A 23432-nucleotide genomic window follows, 5' to 3' on the forward strand; every position below is an offset into this window, starting at 1 on the left:
TGTCCCTCGCACAGAGTCGGACACGACTGAAGCGACTTAGCAGCAGCAGCAGCTTTTGAGGGAAGCAGGGAGAGGGTTCAGTCAGTTCCCTTGCCCTGGCCAAGGTCACTGCTGAGGATTTGCACTTAGGCTTTTCTGTGAGGCATCATGGGTCCTTGCCTACCTCACCTCTGGCCACCCGGTGTCCCCATAGCAGCCTGTGCCTCAGCGAGATCTTTGAGGGGACAAGAAGAGACTTTCTTTCTAACCTCTTGGGAGCCAGGAAATGTCAGCTAGAGATAGGCCTGAATAGCAGGCCCCTGGCTAGTTATGGTACAAAGAACAATTCTGTACCACATAGGTTACAAGAGGGAACAGAAAGGCATCTAGAAGGCTTTAGGCCTTTGCCTCCTTTTCTTCTGCTTTTCCCTGATGGGGTGTGGTAGGGGGGTGGGTCAAGGAGGGAGGTTATTTTGAACCGAACAACAGAGTCTGACTAGTCACAGTTTGAGCTAGTCACAGTTTGTTCTGTGGGAGAGTGTGGGCTCCAGTTGCTGTAGTTCTTTCCTGTCTCCTCCTTATATCAGGAGGCAGAGGACGGCACATCAGTCCATGGGAATGTCCCTGGCAGCATCAGGGGCCAGGGACAGACTGCCTTATTTGCTTCAGAACGCCTCTTCCAGCTTGTCTGGTCCCACCATCTCAAGACTCCTGTGCTTGAGCAGTCACTGGAATCTAGGTAAGGCTGCATCCTGATTACTTTGTCATAATTTAAAATTCTTTCCCTGGTTGGAGGGATATGGCCAAGAACGTGTGGGTAAGGGAGTTGCTGAGTTACCCCTAATGTGTGACGACAGCCCTCTGCTCAGTTCCAGCTCACTTCCATGGACTGATTCGTTATCTTACCCAGTACTAAAGTTTGAATTTATTAGTTTTCTGATGGGTAATCACATCTTCTGAATACAGGCTTTCAGGAAACCTGGGAAGCAAAAGGACAGTTGATTAAAATTGATGATGAGAGCTAGAACTATCAAGAGGACCATATCACTTGAGGCAACTAGTAAGTGCTTTTGTTTTTTAATTCTTAGTAGAATTTCATCAAACATCAAAGGTTGTTCAGTGAATATAAAATCAGAGAACGTTAGCACAAAGAGTTAGAAGGTCTTAAAGGATATGTCTTTCAAGTCAGAGCAGGCTAATGAATTTCTTTTTCCCACTCAAGAGACCTTTAGCATTTGCATGTTTCCACACATACATTAAAGGAAATCAACAAACAACTTCTTTTTGCATAATCTATCACCTTTATTTTTTCCTGCTTTGAAAGAGTGGACCACTGTCACAGAGGCTTTGAGAGGCAGAGTGATTTGGTCTCCAGTCGGGCAGAGTAAAGGTTAGTGACAGAAATAGCATGCTGCTCACAGAAGCCAAATATTGGGGCTCAAGGGAGGTTCAGATACCCATTCAATCTCCTACAGCACATGTTGAAATGTAGATTCTAAGGCCATGCTGAATGAATTGAAATTTCATGGATTGGTGCCTGAAATATTCACTGTTAAGTTCCCAATGTGAGTTTTCACCTACAGAGAGGAAAGCTAAGGAGTGAGTGAGGAAAAAGGGAAGAGAGAAAGTGAGGGGAAGGCCGTGAGTCCACATTCCTTTTTTGTTCTTCCCTCCCTTTCCGTCTCCTATACTGTCGTTTGCCCTGTGTCTTCCTTCCTGCCTCCTCTAGTCTGGACCTTGTCCAGTTACAAATCATACCTCTAAACTCCAGGGTATCTGCTTTCCCTCATCATCCCACCCTATTCCTCTATTTTCACCAAAGTAGAAGTCCAAAGAAATTGTAGATATGTCCCATTTGCCTTAATAATACTGAAGATTTTCAAACATAGACAAAGATGGGGGAGTAGCATAATAAACCCCCACATACCCTTCACCCTGTTTCTACTATCAGCTCAATTCTCAGTCCTCTTTCATTTATACCCTACCCACTTCTCTCCAGCATTTTGTTTTGATGCAGATCACAGATTGCATAACATCTTGTCCATAAATATTTTATTCAGTTCACTTCAGTCGCTCAGTCATGTCCGATTCTTTGCGACCCCATGAATTGCAGCACACCAGGCCTCCCTGTTCATCACCAACTCCCAGAGTTCACCCAAACTCATGTCTGTCGAGTCGGAGACACCATCCAGCCATCTCATTCTCTGTCGTCCCCTTCTCCTCCTGCCCCCAATCCCTCCCAGCATCAGAGTCTTTTCCAGTGAGTCAACTCTTCGCATGAGGGGGCCAAAGTATTGGAGTTTCAGCTTTAGCATCAGTCTGTCCAGTGAACACCCAGGACTGATCTCCTTTAGAATGGACTGGTTGGATCTCCCTGCAGTCCAAGGGACTCTCAAGAGTCTTCTCCAACACCACAGTTCAAAAGCATCAATTCTTTGGCGCTTAGCTTTCTTCACAGTCCAACTCTCACATCCATACATGACCACTGGAAAATTCTGAAAGAGATGGTAATACCAGACCACCTGACCTGCTTCTTGAGAAACCTGTATGCAGGTCAGGAAGCAACAGTTAGAACTGGACGTGGAACAACAGACTGGTTCCAAATAGGAAAAGGAGTACGTCAGGTTGTATATTGTCACCCTGCTTATTTAACTTATATGCAGAGTACATCATGAGGAAGGCTGGGCTGGAGGAAGCACAAGCTGGAATCAAGATTGCTGGGAGACACCACCCTTATGGCAGAAAGTGAAGAGGAACTAAAAACTCTTGATGAAAGTGAAAGAGGAGAGTGAAAAAGCTGGCTTGAAGCTCAACATTCAGAAAACTAAGATCATGGCATCTGGTCCCATCACTTCATGGGAAATAGATGGGGAAACAGTGGAAACAGTGTCAGACTATTTTTCTGGGCTCCAAAATCACTGCGGATGCTGATTGCAGCCATGAAATTAAGAGATGCTTACTCCTTGGAAGGAAAATTATGACCAACCTAGATAGCATATTAAAAAGCAGAGACATTACTTTGCCAACAAAGGTCTGTCTAGTCAAGGCTATGGTTTTTCCAGTGGTCATGTAAGGACGTGAGAGTTGGACTGTGAAGAAAGCTGAGCGCCGAAGAATTGAAAGAGAAGGATTTTTTAATGAATGAACTTTATTTTTAGAGCACTTTTAGGTTCACAGCAAAATGGAGTGAAAGAACAGAGAGTTCTAATATCCTCTGTCTAGCACACACAGCCTCTACCACTGTCAAGGTCCCAGCATCAGAATGATACATTTGTTATACTCTATGAACCTACACTGACACAGCATTATCACCCAAAGTCCATAGTTTATTATAGGGTTCACTCTTGGTGCTGTACATTCTATGGGTTTTGACAAGTGTATGGTGACATGTATCTAGCATTGTAGTATACAGAATAGTTTCACTGCTCTAAAAATCCTCTCTGCTCTTTTTATCTCTCCCTCTTCCATGACTTCCAGGAACCACTGATCCTTTTACTGTCTTCATGGTTTTGCTTTTCCAGAATGTCACATAGTTGGAATCATACAGTAAGTAGTCCTTCCAGTTTGGCTTCTTTTGCTTGGTAATATGCATTTAAAGTTCTTTCATTTCTGTTCATGGCTTGATAGCTCATTTCTTTTTTGTGCTATATGTTAATAATATTCCATTGTTTGGGTAAACCACAGTTTACTGGAGCATCTTGGTTGCTTCCAAGTTTTGGCAATGATCAGTAAAGCTACTATAAACATCCTTGTGCATGTTTTTCTGTGGGCAGAGGTTTTTCAACTCAACTAAATTAATATCATGGAGAGAGATTGCTGGCTTGTATGGTAAACGTATGTTTAGTTTTGTAGGAAACTGCCAAACTGTCTTTTGAAGTGATTGTACTATGATATATTCCTAGCAGCGTTGGTGGTTGTACTGTTATATATTCCTGATGCTCTACTTTCTCACCAGCATTTGATGTTATCAGTGTTCTGAATTTTTATAGTAATAGGTAAATAGTGGTATATCATTGTTGTTTTAATTTGCAGTTCCCTAGTTCATTGGAAGGACTGATGCTGAAGCTGAAACTGCAATACTTTGGCCACCTCATGTGATGAGTAGACTCACTGGAAAAGACTCTGATGCTGGGAAAGGTTGGGGGCGGGAGGAGAAGGGGACAACAGAGAATGAGATGGCTGGATAGCATCACCGACTCTGTGTACATGAGTTTGAGTGAACTCCGGGAGTTGGTGATGGACAGGGAGGCCTGGCGTGCTGTGATTCATGGGGTCACGGAGAGTCGGACACGACTGAGCGACTGAACTGAACTGAACTGAGTGACATATGATGTTAAACATCTTATCATGTGCTTAGTTGCCATCTGTATATCTAATTTGGTAAAGTGTCTGTTCAGTTGTTTTGCCCATTTTTTAACCAGATCATTTGCTTTCTTCTTGTTAAGTTTTAAGTGTTGTTTGTATATTTTGGATGTGTGTGTATGTGTTTGTGTGTGTGCTTAGTTGCTCAGTTGTGTCCAACTCTTTGTGACCCCATGGACTGTAGGTTTCTCCAGAAGAATACTGGAATGGTTGCTATGCTCTCCCCCAGGAGATCTTTCCAACCCAGGGATCGAACCCAAGTCTCCTGCATTGCAGGCAGATTCTTTACCATCTGAGCCACTAGGGAAGCCCTTATTTTGGATAATGGTCCCTTATCAGATATGTATTTTGCAAATATTTTCTCCCAGTCTGACTTGTCTTCTCATTTTCTTGAAAGGGAGAGACTTAAGTCCATAACAATTACAGTAGCATTATCACATTTAAAATAAGTAGCTGCTGCTGCTAAGTCACTTCAGTCGTTTCTGACTCTGTGTGACCCCATAGATGGAAGCCCACCAGGCTCCCCTGTCCCTGGGATTCTCCAAGCAAGAACACTGGAGTGGGTTGCCATTTCCTTCTCCAATGTGTGAAAGTGAAAAGTGAAAGTGAAGTCGCTCAGTCGTGTCCGACCCTTAGCGACCCCACGGACTACAGCTTACCAGGCTCCTCCATCCATGGGATTTTCTAGGCAAGAGTACTGGAGTGGCTTGCCATTGCCTTCTCCCTATTTTCATCAAATACCTAGTCAACTTTCAGATATCCAGTTGACTCATAAATATCATAAGTTTTACTTTTTTACACTTTGGTTGTTTGAATTAGGATCCCAGTAACATCCAGACATTGCAGTCTCTTGGTATATGTCTAAAGTTTCTTAATCTGTAGGTTTATTTCTACATATCTTTCTTCCTTTGCAGTATATTTGATGAAGAAACTCTGATCTCCCTCTCAGTTCTCCTTCAGTCTTTTCCACAGCATTTGAGAAAACCGCAAAGCTTTCTCAGTCTAAAATAATGGACTCATTGAAAAACAAACAATTGTATACAATTGGAGTTTCAATTAACATTCATTTCTGTGAATCTTGTCCACAATTGGATTCCCAGGGTCTGGAAGGTGACACTCAATATATATTTGTGGAAAGAAGATAGGAAGAAGGAAGAGAGGTTGTTAGGAAAAGGTCAAAGAGAGAAAACAGAAAATTTGGTGGGTACTACATTTGTTTGAGAAAGTAGAACTGAATGTTTTAATTTAGAACACCCTCTCCTTTGAAAAATGATATAAAGTCTAAATTTTTAAAGGCTTCTCATAGGCCTCCATCTCTCTTTCCAGGCTTTCCCCTCACCCTCTTAAAACTTTGGTAATATCTAAAAGCAGATAAAGGAAAACAAAACTCTTTTTTCAGTCCAGTTCAGTATCTTAGTCATATCTGACTCTTTGTGACCCCATGGACTGCAACATGCCAGGCTTCCCTGTCCATCACCAATTCCTGGAGCTTGCTCAAACTCATGTCCATCAAGTCAGTGATGCCATCCAACCATCTCATCCTCTGTGATCCCCTTCTCCTCCTGCCTTCAGTCTTTCCCAGCCTCAGGGTCTTTTCCAATGAGTCCGTTCTTTACATCAGGTGGCCAAAGTATTGCAGTTCAGCTTCAGCATCAGTCCTTCCAATGACTATTCAGAACTGATTTCCTTTAGGATGGACTGGTTTGATCTCCTTGCAGTCCAAGAGACTCTCCAGCATCTTCTCCAACACCACAGTTCAAAAACATCAATTCTTCTGTGCTCAGCTTTCTTAATGGTCCAACAGTCACATCCATACATGACCGTTGGAAAAACCATAGCTTTGATTAGACAAACTTTTGTTGGCAAAGTAATGTCCATGTTTTTCAGTATGCTGTCTAGGTTGGTCATAGCTTTTCTTCCAAGGAGCAAGTGTCTTTTAATTTTATGGCTGCAGTCACCATCTGCAGTGATTGTACAGCCCAAGAAAATGAAGTCTCTCACTGTTTCCATTGTTTCCCCATCTATTTGCCATGAAGTGATGGGACCGGATGCCATGATCTTTGTTTTCTGAATGTTGAGTTTTAAGCCAGCCTTTTCACTCTCCTCTTTCACTTTCATCAAGAGGTTCTTTAGTTCCTCTTCGCTTTCTGCCATAAGGGTGGTATCATCTGCGTATCTGAGGTTATTGATATTTCTCCCAGCAGTCTGGATTCCAGCTTGTGCTTCCTCTACCCCAGCATTTCACATGATGTACTCTGCATATGGGTTAAATAAGCAGGGTGACAGTATACAGCCTTGACATACTCCTTTCCTAATTTGGAACCAGTCTGTTGTTCCATGTCCAGTTCTAGCTGTTGCTTATTGACCTGCATACAGATTTCTCATGAGGCAGGTAAGGTGGTCTCATATTCCCATCTCTTTTAAGAATTTTCCAGTTTATTGTGATCCACACAGTCAAGGGCTTTGGCATAGTCAGTGAAGCAGATGTTTTTCTGGAACTCTCTTGCATTTCTGTGACCCAACAGATGTTGGCAATTTGATTTCTGGTTCCTCTGCCTTTTCTAAATCCATCTTGAACATCTGGAAGTTCTTGGTTCAGTTCATGTACTGTTGAAGCCTGGCTTGGAGAATTTTGAGCATTTGCTAGCATGTGAGATGAGTGCAATTGTGTAGTAGTTTGAACATTCTTAGGCATTGCCTTTCTTTGGGATTGGAATGAAAACTGACCTTTTCCAGTCCTGTGGCCACTGCTGAGTTTTCCAGATTTGCTGGCATGTTGAGTGCAGCACTTTTAACAGCATCATCTTTCAGGATTTGAAATAGTTCAACTGGAATTCCATCACTTTGACTAGCTTTGTTTGTAGTGATGCTTCCTAAGGCCCACTTGACTTCACGTTTCAGGATGTCTGGTTCAAGGTGAGTGATCACACCACTGTGGTTGTCTGGGTCATTAAGATCTTTTTTGTATAGTTCTTATGTGTATTCTTGCCACCTCTACTTAATATTTTCTGCTTCTGTCAGGTCCAGACCGTTTCTGTCCTTTATTGTGCCTGCTTTTAGAAAGTTATTAAAGAGACTTCCCTGAGGGGTGGTCCAGTGGTTAAGAATCTGCCTTGCAATGCAGGGGATACAGGTTTGATCCCTCGCCAGGGAACTAAGATGCCATATGCCGCAGAGCCGCTAAGCCTGTGCACCACAACTAGAGTCCACATGCCATGCAGAAGGTCCCATATGATGCACCTGAGACCCAAGGCAGCCAATACATAAATAAATAATAATAATAATTAAAAGTTATAGAATTAATTCATTTATATGGGAAAAATTCAAATAGTTTCAAAATACATGAAGTGAAAATTTAATGTTTCCTTTCCTAGAAGTAACTGTTTATATTTCCCTGCCTTAAGTATGATTCCAGTCACTGGGTTTGAGAGATATAGTACAAGGTTTTTTTGTTTGGTTGGTTTTTTTCATTCTATGTTTGCTGGTGACAAAAGTACATTCATTCTTATATAGTCTTTGCAGAAGTGTTTCTACATAAATATATTATGATTGGACTTACTATGGGTAGGGCATTTGCTGTGCTGAGAATATTTAGTCAACAAACAGTTCTTGAGCTCCTACTTTGTCCAGGCACTAGGCAGACAGCCATGAACCAGTCAGGCAGAGTCCCATACCTCACAAAGCTGGCATTCTAGGTGTCATTCCTTTTAGTTTTATGTCTATTTATTGACTGTGTGAATCACAACAAACTGGAAAATTCTTAAAGAGATGGGAATACCAGACCACCTTACCTGCCTCATGAGAAATCTGTATGCAGGTCAGGAGGCAACAGTAAGAACCGAACATGGAACAACAGACTCGTTTCAAATTGGGAAAGGAGTATGTCAAGGCTGTGTATTGTCACCCTGCTTATTTAACTTGTATGCAGAGTACAGTGTGCAAAATGTTGGGATGGATGAAGCACAAGATGGAATCAAGACTGCTGGGAGATAATATCAATAACCTCAGATACACAAATGACACCACCCTTACGGCACAAAGCGAAGAGGAACTAAAGAACTTCTTGATGAAAGTGAAAGAGGAGAGTGAAAAGGTTGGCTTAAAACTCAACATTCTGAAAACGAAGATCATGGCATCCAGTCCCATCACTTCATGGCAAATAGATGGGAAAATGTTGGAAACAGTGAGAGACTTCATTTTCTTGGGCTGTACAATCACTGCAGATGGTGACTGCAGCCATGAAATTAAAAAACACAAGCTCCTTGGAAGAAAAGCTATAACCAGCCTAGACAGTGTATTAGAAAGCATCACTTTGCCGACAAAGGTCCATCTAGTCAAAGCTACGGATTTTCCAGTAGTCATATATATGGATGTGAGAATTGGACCATAAAGAAGGCTGAGTGCAGAATTGATTCTTTTGAACTGTGGTGCTGGAGAAGACTCTTCAGAGTCCCTTGGACTGCAGGGAGATCCAACCAGTCCATCCTGAAGGAGATTAGTCCTAAGTGTTCATTGGAAGGACTGATGTTGAAGCTGAATCTCCAATACTTTGGCCACCTGATGGAAAGAACTGACTCACTGGAAAAGACCCTGATGCTGGGAAGGATTGAAGGCAGGAGGAGAAGGGGACAACAGAGGATGAGATGGTTGGATGGCATCACCGACTTGATGGATGTGAGTTTGAGCAAGCTCCGGGAGTTGGTGATGGACAGGGTAGCCTGGCATGCTGCAGTCCATAGGGTCGCAAAGAGTTGGACATGACTGAGCAACTGAACTGAACTGATTTCTTTTAACTGCTATATAATTGACTACTGGAAAGATGAGAAATCCTTTATGTAACCAGTGGTTCATCACTGTTTAAGTAGATTTCAGTTTTTGCTCTTCAAGAAATACTGGCAGACTATCATTGGAGCTTTTCCTCTGACTGAGATGGGAAGCCACTGGAATGTTTGGAGTGTGGAGAGACTTGATCTGACTTACGGTTTAACAGGGTCTGCTATATCAGATTTACCCGCTATCACCAGTGTCTTCACCAGCATTGGATGTTACATTTTTTAGTCTTTTTCAATTGATAAGCAGAAAACAAACCAACCCTGTCTATTGCTTCAGTTGACATTCCTTTGTAAAATCAGATTTGACAGTGCGTTTTACTCAGTGGGCTGTTACACACTTATTTAGAGAGGAGTTGTTAATTGTACTGATACTGTGTGGATTCCTGAGTGGCCACACTGAAGCCCTCTGATAAGGCCTGTTTGACCTCTCCTCTAGACCCCAGACCCTTCTGGTTAGGTACCAGACTGTGAAGCTAAAATCCTGTCTCTGAAGTGATACCACCCTGAAATGTCACCCCCTGTTGCAGGTATGGCTCGAGTCACTGGCTTGGAGAGATGAAGTGTCATGGGATTTTGAGGGGCTTATTTTGCTCATTTCCACCAGTGACAATTGCATAGTCAGTTAAAAAAATTCTATAAATGATATAAAGAATTAAAACAGTATAAACAAAAGGTCTTTGACAGTAACACAGTTCAGTATCTGATGAATCCAAGTGCTTCCCCACAAGTTCTCACTGTACCTCTTAGAGCAGCCCCATGAGGAAGTTTGTCTTTCTTGGTTTTATAAATGAGGAGCCTGAGCATAAGAGCCCTTTGGAGACTTGCTCCTCGTCAGGCTTGTTACTTTATTAGAGGTTGCAAAGTAGTAGTAGGTCAAATCAGCCCTTTGCCTTATTTTGTTTGTCTTTAATATTTTTAAATTGTTTTACATTGGAATGCTTATTAATGGGTCATTCATTCTCTGTCCAGACACAGCCCTTGTTACTCTCCACTGATTTTGAATGAGCTGATTTAGCATAATTTTATCTGCCCAGGCCCTGAAGGCATTTGATTTTTGCAACCCCTGCCAAATCTTGTCTCCTCTCCACTGTGTAACTGTAGGGTAGATATCAGCTCCTAAGGTAGGCCCAGAAATAAACAAGCCTCAGCTGCAAACCCCCTATGTCAGGTGCAAAGCCTAATTCATCTTCTCCCTCCTGTACTAATAGAACCATGCATGAAAAAGGCCTTGAGCTGCAGAGGAGGGAGAGGAAAGGCCTATCTGCCATCCTGCGCAGCCCCTGATGTTATAGTGAAGGTCAGAGCTAGATTAACCTCATCTGTGCTGCCACCTTGTTCCAGGGAGAGGATAAAATCAAGTGTGCTTGCATGCTCAGTTGCTAAGTTGTGTCTGACTCTTTGTGATTCTATGGACTGTAGCCTGCCAGATTCCTTTGTCCATGGGATTTCCCACTCAAGAGTACTGGAGTGGGTTGCCTTATCCCTCTCCAGGGGATCTTTCCAACCCAGGGACTGCACCCTCACCTCTGGTGTCTCCTGCACTGCAGGCGGATTCTTTAACATTGAGCCAGCTGGGAAGCCCCCAGATAATGCAAGTTTGTAGAAAAAGTACGTTAGCTTCCCCTGTATAGTGGTGCTGATCTTTCTCTAGCAGTTTGATTTCTGAAAGGCCATGAGCTTCTATGAATGGGATCTCCCCACCCCACACATGTGTAGTTCAGGTACCCCATCTCTGAGCATCTCCCCACTGGGATGTCATCTCTAGTCCATCAACAAATATATTTATTAAGTGCCAGACACTTCTAGACTCTGGGATTCAGCTGTGATTAAGACAGACAAAGTCCCCGTCCTCTTGGAGCGCACCTGCTAGTAAGAGATTCATGCAAACATTCATCAGTTTATTACACTAATAAACACACAGTAAAGCATCACAAAGAACTGACTCACTGAAAAAGACCCTGGTGCTCGGAAAGAGTGAAGGCGGGAGGAGAAGGGGACAACAGAGGATGAGATGGTTGGATGGCATCACCGACTTGATGGACATGACTTTGAGCAAGCTCTGGGAGTTGGTAATGGACAGGGAAGCCTGGCGGGCTGCAGTCCTTGGGGTCACAAAGAGTCAGACACGACTAAGCGACTGAACTGAAAGCATTGTCACAATGGAATGCATGGAGATCTGCTGTACCCTAACAGTCTATGATCTCCGAAAGCAGAATAACAACAACAGCATCAGGCACTTTTAATATGTTTTACATATTAATATTTATGTTGTGTGTATGTGCTAAGTTGCTTCAGTTGTGTCTGACTCTTTGTGACACTATGGCCTGTAGCCTGCAAGGCTCCTCTGTCCATGGGATTCTCCAGGCAAGTACACTGGAGTGGGTTGCTGTGCCCTCATCCTGGGGATCTTCTCAATCCAGAGATCAAACCCACATCTCTTACTTCCCCTGCAAAGGCAGTGGGTTCTTTACCACTAGTGCCACCTGGGAAGCCTAACATTTATGTTAATATTACTTAATTCTTACAAATTTACCAAGCAAGTAATATCATATCACTCCCCTCTTACAGGATAAGTTTACAGTCATTTAGAAGTTAAATTCTTGCCTAAATCACACTAGTACAGACTTCCACTCTTGGTTGAGCAGCACACTTTTCTACAGCCTGTTGATGTTCAAAGTGTGCCACAATCCCATAGGAACAAGACAGAGGAACCAGGTTTACCCCCAGTAGTTGGGCTGTAGATACTAGAAAGAACTCCTTGGTAACAGTTAAGAGTGTGTAAGAGAAAGGAATTATTTTCTGAGTATTTGTTTCTCTCCTTAATTTTCTTTCTTTCGTTGCCATGCCTTGCGGTGGCCACTTGGATCTTAGTTGCCCAACTAGGGATCAAACCCGTGCCCCCTGCAGTGGAAGCACAGAGTCTTAACCACTGGACTTCCAGTGAAGTCCTGTCCTGAATTTTCTATACTGCACAAATAACACTGTAAAAACAGAGGCATTATTCTAGGGGAAAAAAAGATCACTCATAATTCCACCTCATGAATTGGGTTCCTTTTTTTCCATCTTTTTGAATCAAACTGTGACTGTATTAGTTGGTATGAGAAGGGAAGTAACTAGGTCTGGTTTTGCCCATAGCATCTAAGAGGCACCAGTGTGGTAACTAGCAGAGGTCAGGCTCTCTACTCATGCTTCCAACATCCAGAGTGACCCCTGGATACCCAGAGATGAAGACAGCTCTTCCTCAGGAAGTGAGCTGTGTGTTTCAGCAGAGGGAGCTGGGTACCTTCACTCAGGGTGAAGTAGGACAGGGATGAGGCTGTGAGGGATTACCTGCTATTTCAGATAGAAGTAATCAAAGCATCATGTCCTCGTATCTTGGGGGGAAAAGGGATGGGAGAGAGGAATCGTCAATAAGTATCAGGCAGAGTTACTGGAATGACTGAAATGGTTTCCAGGTGAGTGGTTAGGATCATAAAACACCCCCTCCCTCCCATTTCCTTGCTCCACTCCCACTTCAGCCAGCTTCAGCCATGAGCTGGATACACAGCTTTAAGTATTTTTGGGGTCGTGGACAAAGAATGTTGCCTGCTGTATCAATAAGCAAAGGATGTCGTGGTCATCAAACCGTTAGCCGCCACAGCTGCCCTCCCCAACTCCCACCCAATGATGCATCCCGAAGGGAACTCAGAATGGAGATAAACAGGCTACTGCCCCTAGATAGTTAAGGTGCATATCAAGGAATACTTTCATTAAGCTCAAACACTTGCATCTTTCCATACCTAGAAAAGCACTGAACTCATTAGCTTGAGATATCTGGTTTTCCTTTAACTGGCAGTAATCATTTGATGTTCAACTATCTGGGTTTTTTACAAACACTTCTATATATCCTGACTCCTCCCTTACCTCTTCAGAACAGTCCCTTAGAAGTGAGAGATTGTATCCTGGGCTTCAGGGCTTAGTAATTCCCCAAATAAAACATAATTCTCAACTTTTAGGTTGTGCTTTTTTTTTTTTCCTTCAGTCAACACTTTGGGTGACCATAAAGGGACCCAGACTTCCCTCCTTTGCCTGAACTTTACGAGGAACCAGAGCCTTGGTACCAACAGAGGCCTCTTGGGCCCATTTGCCTCCTTGGAGGGTCCACATGAATTTGGGAGAGTCTCTTTTAGTTCTTGGATCTCCCAATTATTGGTTGATACGCCTGAGCTTTAATTGGGAGTGTGCAACATGTACAACCTAGTTACCCATTTGAAAAAATACGGGGGCGGCCTTGTTGAAAGATACTAGGAGTTGCTTAGTTGAGAGACACTGAGCTACCTAGATGGACTTTCCAGGTGGCGCTAGTGGTAAAGAACCCACCTGTCAGCCCAGGAGACATAAGAGACATGGGTTTGATCCCTGGGTCAGGAAGATCCCCTGGAGGAGGGCATGGCAACTCACTTCAGTGTTCTTGCTAGGTGGCCTAACATGTTTCCTAAACGAGGGGAGTCAGAAAGGCAGCTTCCAATAATACTCAAGCCAGGTTTATGTATATATAAACTTATGAATATGCAAACAAGTACCCACACGATTGGGAATTAAAGGAAATCTCTCTGAAAATGGCCAATATGGGGCTCTTTATTGTATATGCAATTAAGTTATAGAAATCCAGCTTGATAAATTTTTTTTTTTTTTCAGAATTCTGACCTTAAAGAAACAAAAGCCCTTCTAGGGAGAATTTGTAGTCCTCTGTTTGTGTCTTTGAGGTGTGAATGTGCTGTCTGATATTCTTAGTGGGGTGTGTGTGTGTGTTGAGAGCTTGGTCTCTATCATCCGGAAGGTACACATATAGTGTTCATTTGACAGCTGGTTGAATAGACTGGAATTCTGAGCAGTTTGTTGGTTTGTTTGGTCTTTTTGGTCTGACTGTGCCAACTCTCAGGAAACTTTGTCATAAGGGCCCCAGCCCAGAAGGGGCCTTTGTCACCTCAGCCTCCATTGCATCCACCTGTGCAGCGGCTGCACGGGTCCTTTCCTTTCTTAGACTGTTTTTGGGAGTAAACTTTCTAGACTCTGTGGAGTCTGCATCTTTTGCACTCTGTCATGGGGGTGCCTCTCGGCGTCTTCCTGGTTTGAGTCACTGTTAAGACACTCCTCAGTAGCCAGAGAGTGGATCTTCTCAATTGGCAAAATTCTTAGAGAACTCTCATTATAACCAGCTGTTTCATTGGTACCTATGAAAAAAACAGATTATAAGGTGGAAAAAATACATATATATAACGGTTAATCTAAGACTCCCTTATTTAAAACAAATAAACCAGTTTGGGAAGCCTTATTTGTGGTCTCTGCTTCCCCTCAATGGGTCTTACAGGTTCTAATAATAAACATTAGGATAATTAATGCTAATTAGGTTGATTAATAGGGAAATAAGGTAAAACTGAAGGGAAAGTCTAGAGACTTCTTCCCAACACGGTGGAAATTTTAAATGGACTCATCCCAAGAGGATAAAGAAATCTTTCTGTTGCATTCCGTCACTCAGTCGTGTCTGACTCTTTGCGACCCCGTGGACTGTAGCCTAACCAGGCTTCTCCAGGGGATCGAACCCGGGTCTCCTGCATTGGAGGCAGACGCATTAACCTCTGAGCCACCAGCGAAGCCCTAAAGAAATCTTTAGGTGGTTATTAAGAAATGGGGTAAATAAAATGGACATTAATAGGATTAAAACAGAAGGTTTTGATACAATACTACCTAGGGTTGGATGGGTCAGAATAACCTCATATTGGTCCCCAATGTTAGAAGGCTCCATCCCAGTTTAAATACTGGGAGATATATGTAATGAATATGTATATACTATAAATATATATTTACTGACTCTTGATTTTCAGTATATATTTATTTAAAAGTCTGGAAGAAGATTATACTGAGCTACCTGGCCAACAATTTCTTGGGGCAATAGGCCAATTAATAAAGTTAAAAGATTGACAAAAGGGCCTGATGCCTCAGTCCCTCCATGGGGACCCCAGAGCCTTTTATACAAAAATAGATAAAATGATTAGAGGATAAAAAGAAAGGAAAGTTCCTAGGACTTCTTATAAGACCAAGGCTTATCGATGGGGCCCTAATGGGAACTAAAGTTGATCGATTTGAAATAAAGCTTATAAAACTTGGTATATTTAAATAAGCTTTCTCTAAGATGATTATATCTCTTTTGTCTAATTATGTTGTGGGGAAGACGTTGTATCTTATTCCCCTGCCTGGTATTATATGATAGGGCATATAAATCTGCTTGTCAGACAATATTAACTAAATATACTAAAGGAAACCAATAGGGTTACCTGAGTTTGCACTATATAAAGTAGAAGCTGGGAGTTGATATTCAGGGGCTAGTAAAAATAATAATAGAGATTTATTTTTTTGCTCTGGGTTTAACCTGTACACTCAGATAGAGGACCTTTGTTAAATGCCTCGTACAAACTTTTGAAGGTATGATAAATTGAACTAAGTTCTAGAACATAGCACTTTTGATTTTCAGTTTTGTTGGACATCTTCTCGTTGATATACAGTATATACATATATATAGAAAGCAAATTAAAGAGAATATATTTGGGCAAATTAATATTTTAATATCACTTAGGTGGCAGACCACTTCTTTGGGGGAATTAGAGGCAGCTGTCTTTCCCTTGCAGATCTTTACAAAGCACAAATGTAAATACAGCCTCAAAGACTGAGGCTGAGCCTAATTAGCTCAATCAGGTAGGATCTGAAACCAAAAGGAAAAAAAGACTTTTTAAAACTCAAACCACTGGAAAGGCTCTATTACCCAAAATCTAATTTATAGCCTCTGTTAAGAGTTTGTTGAGCACAAATACAGATCTTAAAAATCTGTTCCACAAATAGCAAAGCCTTAGTCATTTAAGCGAGCAAATGTAACTCATTCCAAATGTTATTTGTAAACTAGAAAGTTTATATTGTAGTGCCTGATTTGTATTTGTTAAAGTGAAACTATGAGGGGAATTTCCTGGAGGTCAAATGGTTAGGACTCTCAGCTTCCTCTGCTGGGGGCCTGGGTTCAATCCCAGGTCTGGGAACTAAGATCCTGCAAGTCGTGTGACACAGCCAAAAAAAAGAAAAAGTGAAGCTATGAGATTTCTAGTTTTGTCTGTTTATATGTCTGTGTGTACATTATATATGAGAGATGTCTCTACCTCTGGAGAATATTATCAAAATAAAATAATAAGAAAGTTCTATTTAATTGACTTTAAAGTAAGCACTTACAAATTAAATATTTCTAAATAAAAAGGAATCTGGCCAGAATAAATTTCAGGTTCACATAATTTAGGAAATAGTCAATATTAAATTCACCCAGTTCAGTCACTCAGAGGTGTCCGACTCTGTGATTTGTGGACTGCAGCATGTCTGGCTTCCCTGTCCATCCTGAGCTCCCAGAGCTTGCTCAAGCTCATTTCCACTGAGTCAGTGTCGCCATACAACCATCTCATCTTCTGTCGTCTCCTTCTCTTCCTGCCTTCAGTCTTTCCCAGCTTCAGGGTCTTTTCCAATGAGTCAGTTCTTTGCATCAGGTGGCCAAAGTATTAGAGCTTCAGCTTCAGCATCAGTCCTTCCAGTGAATATTCAGGACTGATTTCCTTTAGGATTGACTCATTTGATCTTGCAGTCCAAGGGACTCTCAAGAGTCTTCTCCCAACACCACAGTTCAAAAGCACCAATTCTTCTGCGCTCAGCTTTCTTTATGGTCCAACTCTCACATCCATATATGACTACTGTAAAAACCATAGGTTTGACTAGATGGACCTTTGTCAGCAAAGTAATGTCTCTGTTATTTAATATGCTGTCTAGGTTAGTCGTAGCTTTTCTTCCAAGGAGCAAGTGTCTTTTAATTTCATGGCTGCAGTCACCATCTGCAGTTTTTGGAGCCCCCCAAAATAGTCTCTCATTGTTTCCCCATCTATTTGCCGTGAAGTGATGGGACTGGATGCCATGATCTTCGTTTTTTGAATGTTGAGTTTTTTTTTTTTTAGATTATGTTTAATATATTTTATTTTTTTAATTTTTTTTGAATGTTGAGTTTTAAGCCAGCTTTTTCACTCTCCTCTTTCACTTTCATCAAGAGGCTCTTCAGTTCCTCTTTGCTTTCTATAATAGGGGTGGTGTCATCTGTGTATCTGAGGTTTTGATATTTCTCCCAGTGATCTTGATTTCAGCTTGTGCTTCATCCAGCTCAGCATTTCACATAATATATTCTTCATATACGTTAAATAAGCAGGGTGACTGTATACAGCCTTGACGTACTCCTTTCCCAATTTGGAACCAGTCCATTGTTCCGTGTCCAGTCCTAACTGTTGCTTCTTGACCTGTATACAGATTTCTCAGGAGGCAGGTAAGGTGGTCTCGTATTCCATCTCTTTAAGAATTTTTCACAGTTAAATTAGTGTTTAGTATTATAGCTATCTTAAGCTTGTTGGTTTAATCAATACAGACATGTCTTATTTTTATTACACCTGTGCTTCCCTGATGGCTCAGATGGTAAAGAATCTGCCTGCAATGCGGGAGACCCGGGTTCTATCCCTGGATTGAGAAGATCCCCGGGTGAAGGGAATGGCAACCCACTTCAGTATTCTTGCTTGGAGAATTCCATGGGCAGAGGACCCTGGCAGGCTATAGTCCGTGGGGTCACAGAGTCAGACATGACTGAGCGACTGACACACACACAGGTATACTTAAGGTCAACGTGTGTGTGCTAGTTGCTCAGTTGAGTCCAACTCTATGCAACCCCATGGACTGTAGCCCACCAGGCTCCTCTGTCCATGGGATTCTTCAGGCAAGAATACTGGAGTGGATTGCCATGCCATCCTCCAGGGGATCTTCCTGACCCAGAACCTGGGTTTCCTACATTGCAGGCAGACTGGCATTTGAGCCTCAAGGAAAGCCTCCAAAGGTCCATAAATTTATGTTATCTTTGTTGCAGAGTTGTCAGCAAGAAAAAAAAAGAAAACTTAGTATGATATTTTCACAAGTTATTAAATAAAAGTACAATACATGAGATAAGAGTTTTAAGGTGAACTCTTTATGAATAATTATGTTTGGGTTATGACCAACCTAGATAGCATATTAAAAAGCAGAGACATTACTTTGCCAACAAAGGTCCGTCTAGTCAAGGCTATGGTTTTTCCTGTGGTCATGTATGGATGTGAGAGTTGGACTGTGAAGAAAGCTGATCGCCAAAGAACTGATGCTTTTGAACTGTGGTGTTGGAGAAGACTTTTGAGAGTCCCTTGGACTGCAAGGAGATCCAACCAGTCCATTCTAAAGGAGATCAATCCTGGGTATTCATTGGAAGGACTGATGCTAAAGCTGAAACTCCAATACCTTGGCCACCTCATGCGACGAGTTGACTCACTGGAAAAGAGTCTGATGCTAGGAGGGATTGGGGGTGGGAGGAGATGGGGAAGACAGAGAATGAGATGGCTGGATGGCATCACCAACTCGATGGACATGAGTTTGAGTGAACTCCGGGAGTTGGTGATGGACAGGGAAGCCTGGCGTGCTGTGATTCATGGGATCGCAAAGAGTTGGACACAACTGAGCGACTAAACTGAACTGAACTGACTGATATCTATCTAAAATAGTTGCTTCATATTTTTAGTTACTTAAAGTTTTAGAGTTTTGCCAAATTATGTTAAATAATGGGAATTCATTGAATATTTAAATAAGATAAAATACTGGAATATTAATTACTAAACTGGTCTAACTTTATCTACTTTTGTCTTCCTATGAGCGGAAAACTAAAGATGTTTGGGGTTTATTAGACACATGTCTTGCACTACATTGAGAAAAAGAATTATGTTTAGATAGAATATTCCTAAACTTGCCAACCAGGAAATGCTGGTATGACAAAAAGTATACAATTACTTGCTGTTGGTTTTCCCTATAGATCAAGGGTCTTAAGGGTTAAAATTGTAATATGTAATTAAAGTTACTAGAAATAATAAAGAAAATGTTTCAGTATTCCCTTCATCAAGGAAAATAGGATGTGTATTTTTAGCAAAAGGTATGGAGAATGGAAGTGTATTTTGTTAGGGGGAAAGTGGTTTTGTGCTAAAGCTGATTATTTCTAAATGGAAAAGAAAAACAAAAGATAAACTAATATAAAAGTTGTGGAAGGTTTTTGAAAAGGAAGCCCTGAGAAAAAAATTTTGTACGTGCTAGGCTGGGATTGGATTAAATTAATTAGATAAAGGAATTTTGCTGTTGAGAGTGGGCTAGTGCAGGATTAGCGTTTGGTTTTCTCTCTGTTGAGAGAGCAAAGGTTTCCTGGAATGTTGAGCTACTTTTGACAACAGATTGTGAGGCTTTTTGCTTTCACAATAATCTGTATTTGTTTTAAAAAATCTTTTCTTGTCACTTTAGGTGGAGAGTAAGTATTGTTTCATAGTGACCTATGGGGTGGGAGGAGATGGGGACGACAGAGAAGGAGATGGCTGGATGGCATTACCGACTCGATGGACATGAGTTTGAGTGAACTCCAGGAGTTGGTGATGGACAGGGAGGCCTGGCGTGCTGTGATTCATGGGGTCGCAAAGAGTCGGTCACGACTGAGCGACTGAACTGAACTGAACTGATGATCCTATTTGATCAAGTGCTTTAAGACCTTTTGATGTTTTTGACAAACTTCCTCTAGTCAAATTCTAAATAAAGTTCCTTTGACTTCCAACTAACTTTGGGATGCTTCAAAGGGCCTCTGAAACATCCCAAAGAGAGGAATATCAATCTAATTGGGTTTATTTGGTGTGTTAAATTATTTGAGAAGTATTGTTAAGTGATTGGAAATAAATGTTCTTGGATTATATTGTGTGGGTAACTGTCCTTAATATAGATATTTCAGTTTATATGGAATTCCTAAAAGTTTGACATATCCTGGTAGTATCAGTCATATTCTAGTTATTGCCTTAACATGTTGTATGCTTCAGAAATATCCAAGTTTCTTGTTAATTGTGTTGTAATCCAGTCTTTAAACATGCCATTTTAAGTCTTCTGTCATTTGTAGACAATTGTTCTTTTACCCTGATGCAGCTGTAAAATGAAGGTTTCCAAGAAAATTCATAAAAAAGACTTTTTGGCAAATATAAATTTCTGATGACTTTTGGATTATATTACTGAACTGGGTAAGAAATTACAAAACTCTAATAGAAAACCTGGAGACTTCATCCAGATGAACAAGAATTAATTGTATGGGATTGAATCAACTAATAAACATGATTTATAATTTTATAACTTTTTCATGAAGTATACTGGCTTTTAAATCTTTGTTTTCCATAGAACCTTTCCTCTTACACTGTGACCTATAACGAGTTGATAAAGTATCCCTTTGTAAACAAAGATGAAACATTATCTTTTTCGTTTTACCTTATCCCTCTAGAATTTGGCTTCTCTAGCTGGCTTTCTGTGGACTTAATGACTTATTACAACTAGATTACAACTAGTTCTACCACTCATTATTTTAATTTTTTATCTCCTGTCGTTTTCAAATTATTTATTCCTTATTCCTCTCTGCTGTATTATGATTTTATTAACATCCTAGCTGTATTTTTATATCGTATCTATTTTTTGAGATTGTTGTCTCTTACCTAAACCAATGTGTAAGTAGGCCTCCAATAAAATTAGTGCTTCCCTGTAGCTTAGACTACAAATCTGCCTGGAATGCAGGAGAACTGGGTTCGATCCCTGGGTTGGGAAGATCCTCTGGAGAAGGAAATGGTAACCCACTCCAGTATTCTTGCCTGGGAAATCCCATGGACAGAGGAGCCTGACGGGGTTGCAAAAAGTTGGACGTGACCGAGCGATTAACACTACAACTACTATGAAATGTCTTGAGGCAGCTGATCATATATATAACTCTGCATAGAATAATTGTAATAGTGCAACTTGAGGTATGGGAAGAAACAGCAAGGGAAAATATTTCCTGGATCATAATAGACTAGTAAGATAGAAAATCCAGAGAATGTTTAAAAACAATTATTTATTTATTTATTTACATTGGCCATCCCATGTGGCTTTTTGGATCTTAGTTCCCTGATCAGGGATTGAACCCAGGCCCTGGGTAGTGAAAGCACCAAGTCCTAACCACTGGGCTGCAAGGGTATTCCAGAGAATTTTAGATTATCAATAGGGCCTAATCCAAAATTAGCACATTAACCTATCAAGAGAATCTTTGCCTGATCCAAAGAATTGATGCTTTTGAACTATGGTGTTGGAGAAGATGCTGGAAAGTCTCTTGGACTGCAAGGAGATCAAACCAGTCAATCCTAAAGGAAATCAGTTGTGAATATTCACTGGAAGGACTGATGCTGAAGCTGAAGCTCCAATACTTTGGCCACCTGATGCGAAGAACTGACTCATTGGAAAAGACCCTGATGCTGGGAAAGATTGAAAGCAGGAGGAGAAGGGGATGACAGAGGATGAGATAGTTGGATGGCATCACCAACTTGATGAACATGAGTTTGAGCAAGCTCCAGGAGTTGGTGATGGACAGGGAAGCCTGGCTTGGTGCAGCCGATGGGGTTGCAAAGAGTCGTACATGACTGAGCGACTGAACTGAACTGACAGGCCAGTGCCATGGGACAAAATTGGTCATAAAATGCCTCCTAACTGTTGGTCAGATTTATAACCTAGAGGAGGTGCTATGGGCAAAGAATAAGACTTGCCATATCAGTAAACAAAGTATGTTATGGCCATCGAGCCATTAGCCTCTGCCACTGCCCCCACCACCATAGGTAAGGTGCATATCAAAGGAATAATTTCATTAAGCCCAGATTCTTGCACTATTCCATACATAGAAAACTGGTAAACTCAACTTGAACTGTTTTTCTTTAACTGGCAGTAATCTTTTGATTTTGACTACCTGGTTTTTGTGTTTTTGTTGTTGTTTTTTTTTTCAAAAACTGCTATATTATTCTGGCATCTCCCATAGCTCTTTGGAACTGTCCCTCAGAGCTATCTCAGAGGTTGTATTCCGGGATTAAGTCCTCAGTAGTGCCCCAAATAAAACATGATTCTCCACTTTAAAATTATTCAATTGTTTATTTATGACTGTATTGGGTGTTCATTGCTGTGTGCAGGCTTCCTCTTGTTGCAGCAGTCGGGGTCTACTGTCTGGTTGTGGTCCACGGGCTTCTCACTGCAATGGCTTCTCTTGTTGAGAAGCGCAAGCTCTAGGCACGTGGGCTCAGTGGTTTGTGGTACTTAGGGTTAGTTGCCCCTTGGCGTGTGGGATCTTCCAGGACCAGGGATCGAACCTGTGTTCTGTGCATTGGCAGGCAGGTTCTTAATCACCGGACCTCCAGGGAAGTACCAATTTTCCACTTTTAGGTTGTGCATTTTTTTTCAGTGGACAGTATGTGCCAGCCTGCACTGGGGTGATCTGTCAGTGTCCCCTCCTCCAAGAATTTCCCTTAGACCTGATAAAATATTTTTATGTGTGAAATGCTTTAAAGTTTATAAAGTATTTCCTCCACATTCCCTGACTTTTAAAAATAGATTTTATTTCTTAAAGCAGTTTTAGATTCACAGCAAAATTGAGTGGCTATTCCCTTATTTTTAACTTTGATTCTCACATCCACCCTACAGATAGGTAAGACAGGTGTTATTATCTCTGCATTTACATTTAAATTACATTTAGAATCACACAGTAGCAAACAGAGCCTGGTGCTAACTGAGGTCTGAGGTCATCTGATCTTTTAAGCCTCAGACATTTTCTCTTGGTTCCGAGTGTCTGCTAAATATTTTCAAATCTGTCTTCCCACTAAGCATGGGAACCGTGGATACCTGCTCATTCTCAGAGCTTAGAAGTAAGTTTGAGAAGTTCCCACCATTTCCCACTTGAATGCAGGGGCCCGCAGAGAACCCACCTATGTCTCTGGTGGAAGGTCTACTCTCGCAGGCTCTGGTAGAGGTAGTGGTACTGAGAACTTGTACAATGCCCTGATAAGCTTCTTAGAAGCAGGTATTAGCTGGGATTGGATATCCTTCCCCTGAGACGCCCTTCACACCTGACCCTGCCTTGAATTAGGATTCCATAGGGTCAGGGGACAGGAGAATGGGGTGTTTTCTGCTGTACAGCTTCAGACCCACTCTTTGAGACCCTGATTCTGACAAGTTTCCAGAACTGAGAAGACACCCAGATGTCCAGGTTTTAAGGTAAATGATGCGATGAGGTAGGAGGGACCAGTTGGGGTGCCAGCTCAGCTCTGTTACATAACATCA

At 41.6% G+C, this 23432-nt stretch overlaps 1 protein-coding gene across 4 annotated transcripts in view; it reads left to right on the forward strand.

The window, feature by feature from the left end:
* The window catches only part of SLC24A1 (solute carrier family 24 member 1), a 51712-nt gene that overhangs the window by 493 nt on the left and 27787 nt on the right, over positions 1-23432 (forward strand). For 3 of the 4 annotated variants that reach the window (XR_008687347.2, XM_055437289.2, XM_055437293.2), the window contains exons 1-3: positions 153-718; positions 946-1039; positions 3457-3525. The gene's annotated coding sequence lies outside the window, so the exon portion shown is untranslated. Of the gene's footprint in view, positions 1-152; positions 719-945; positions 1040-3456; positions 3526-23432 lie in introns of those variants that run through there. The other variant, XM_055437290.2, reaches the window with a different exon arrangement.

This window comes from Moschus berezovskii, chromosome 9, assembly GCF_049115385.1.
Source record: "Moschus berezovskii isolate FMDL1 chromosome 9, NW_MosBer_1.0, whole genome shotgun sequence".
Classification (NCBI taxonomy): domain Eukaryota; kingdom Metazoa; phylum Chordata; class Mammalia; order Artiodactyla; family Moschidae; genus Moschus; species Moschus berezovskii.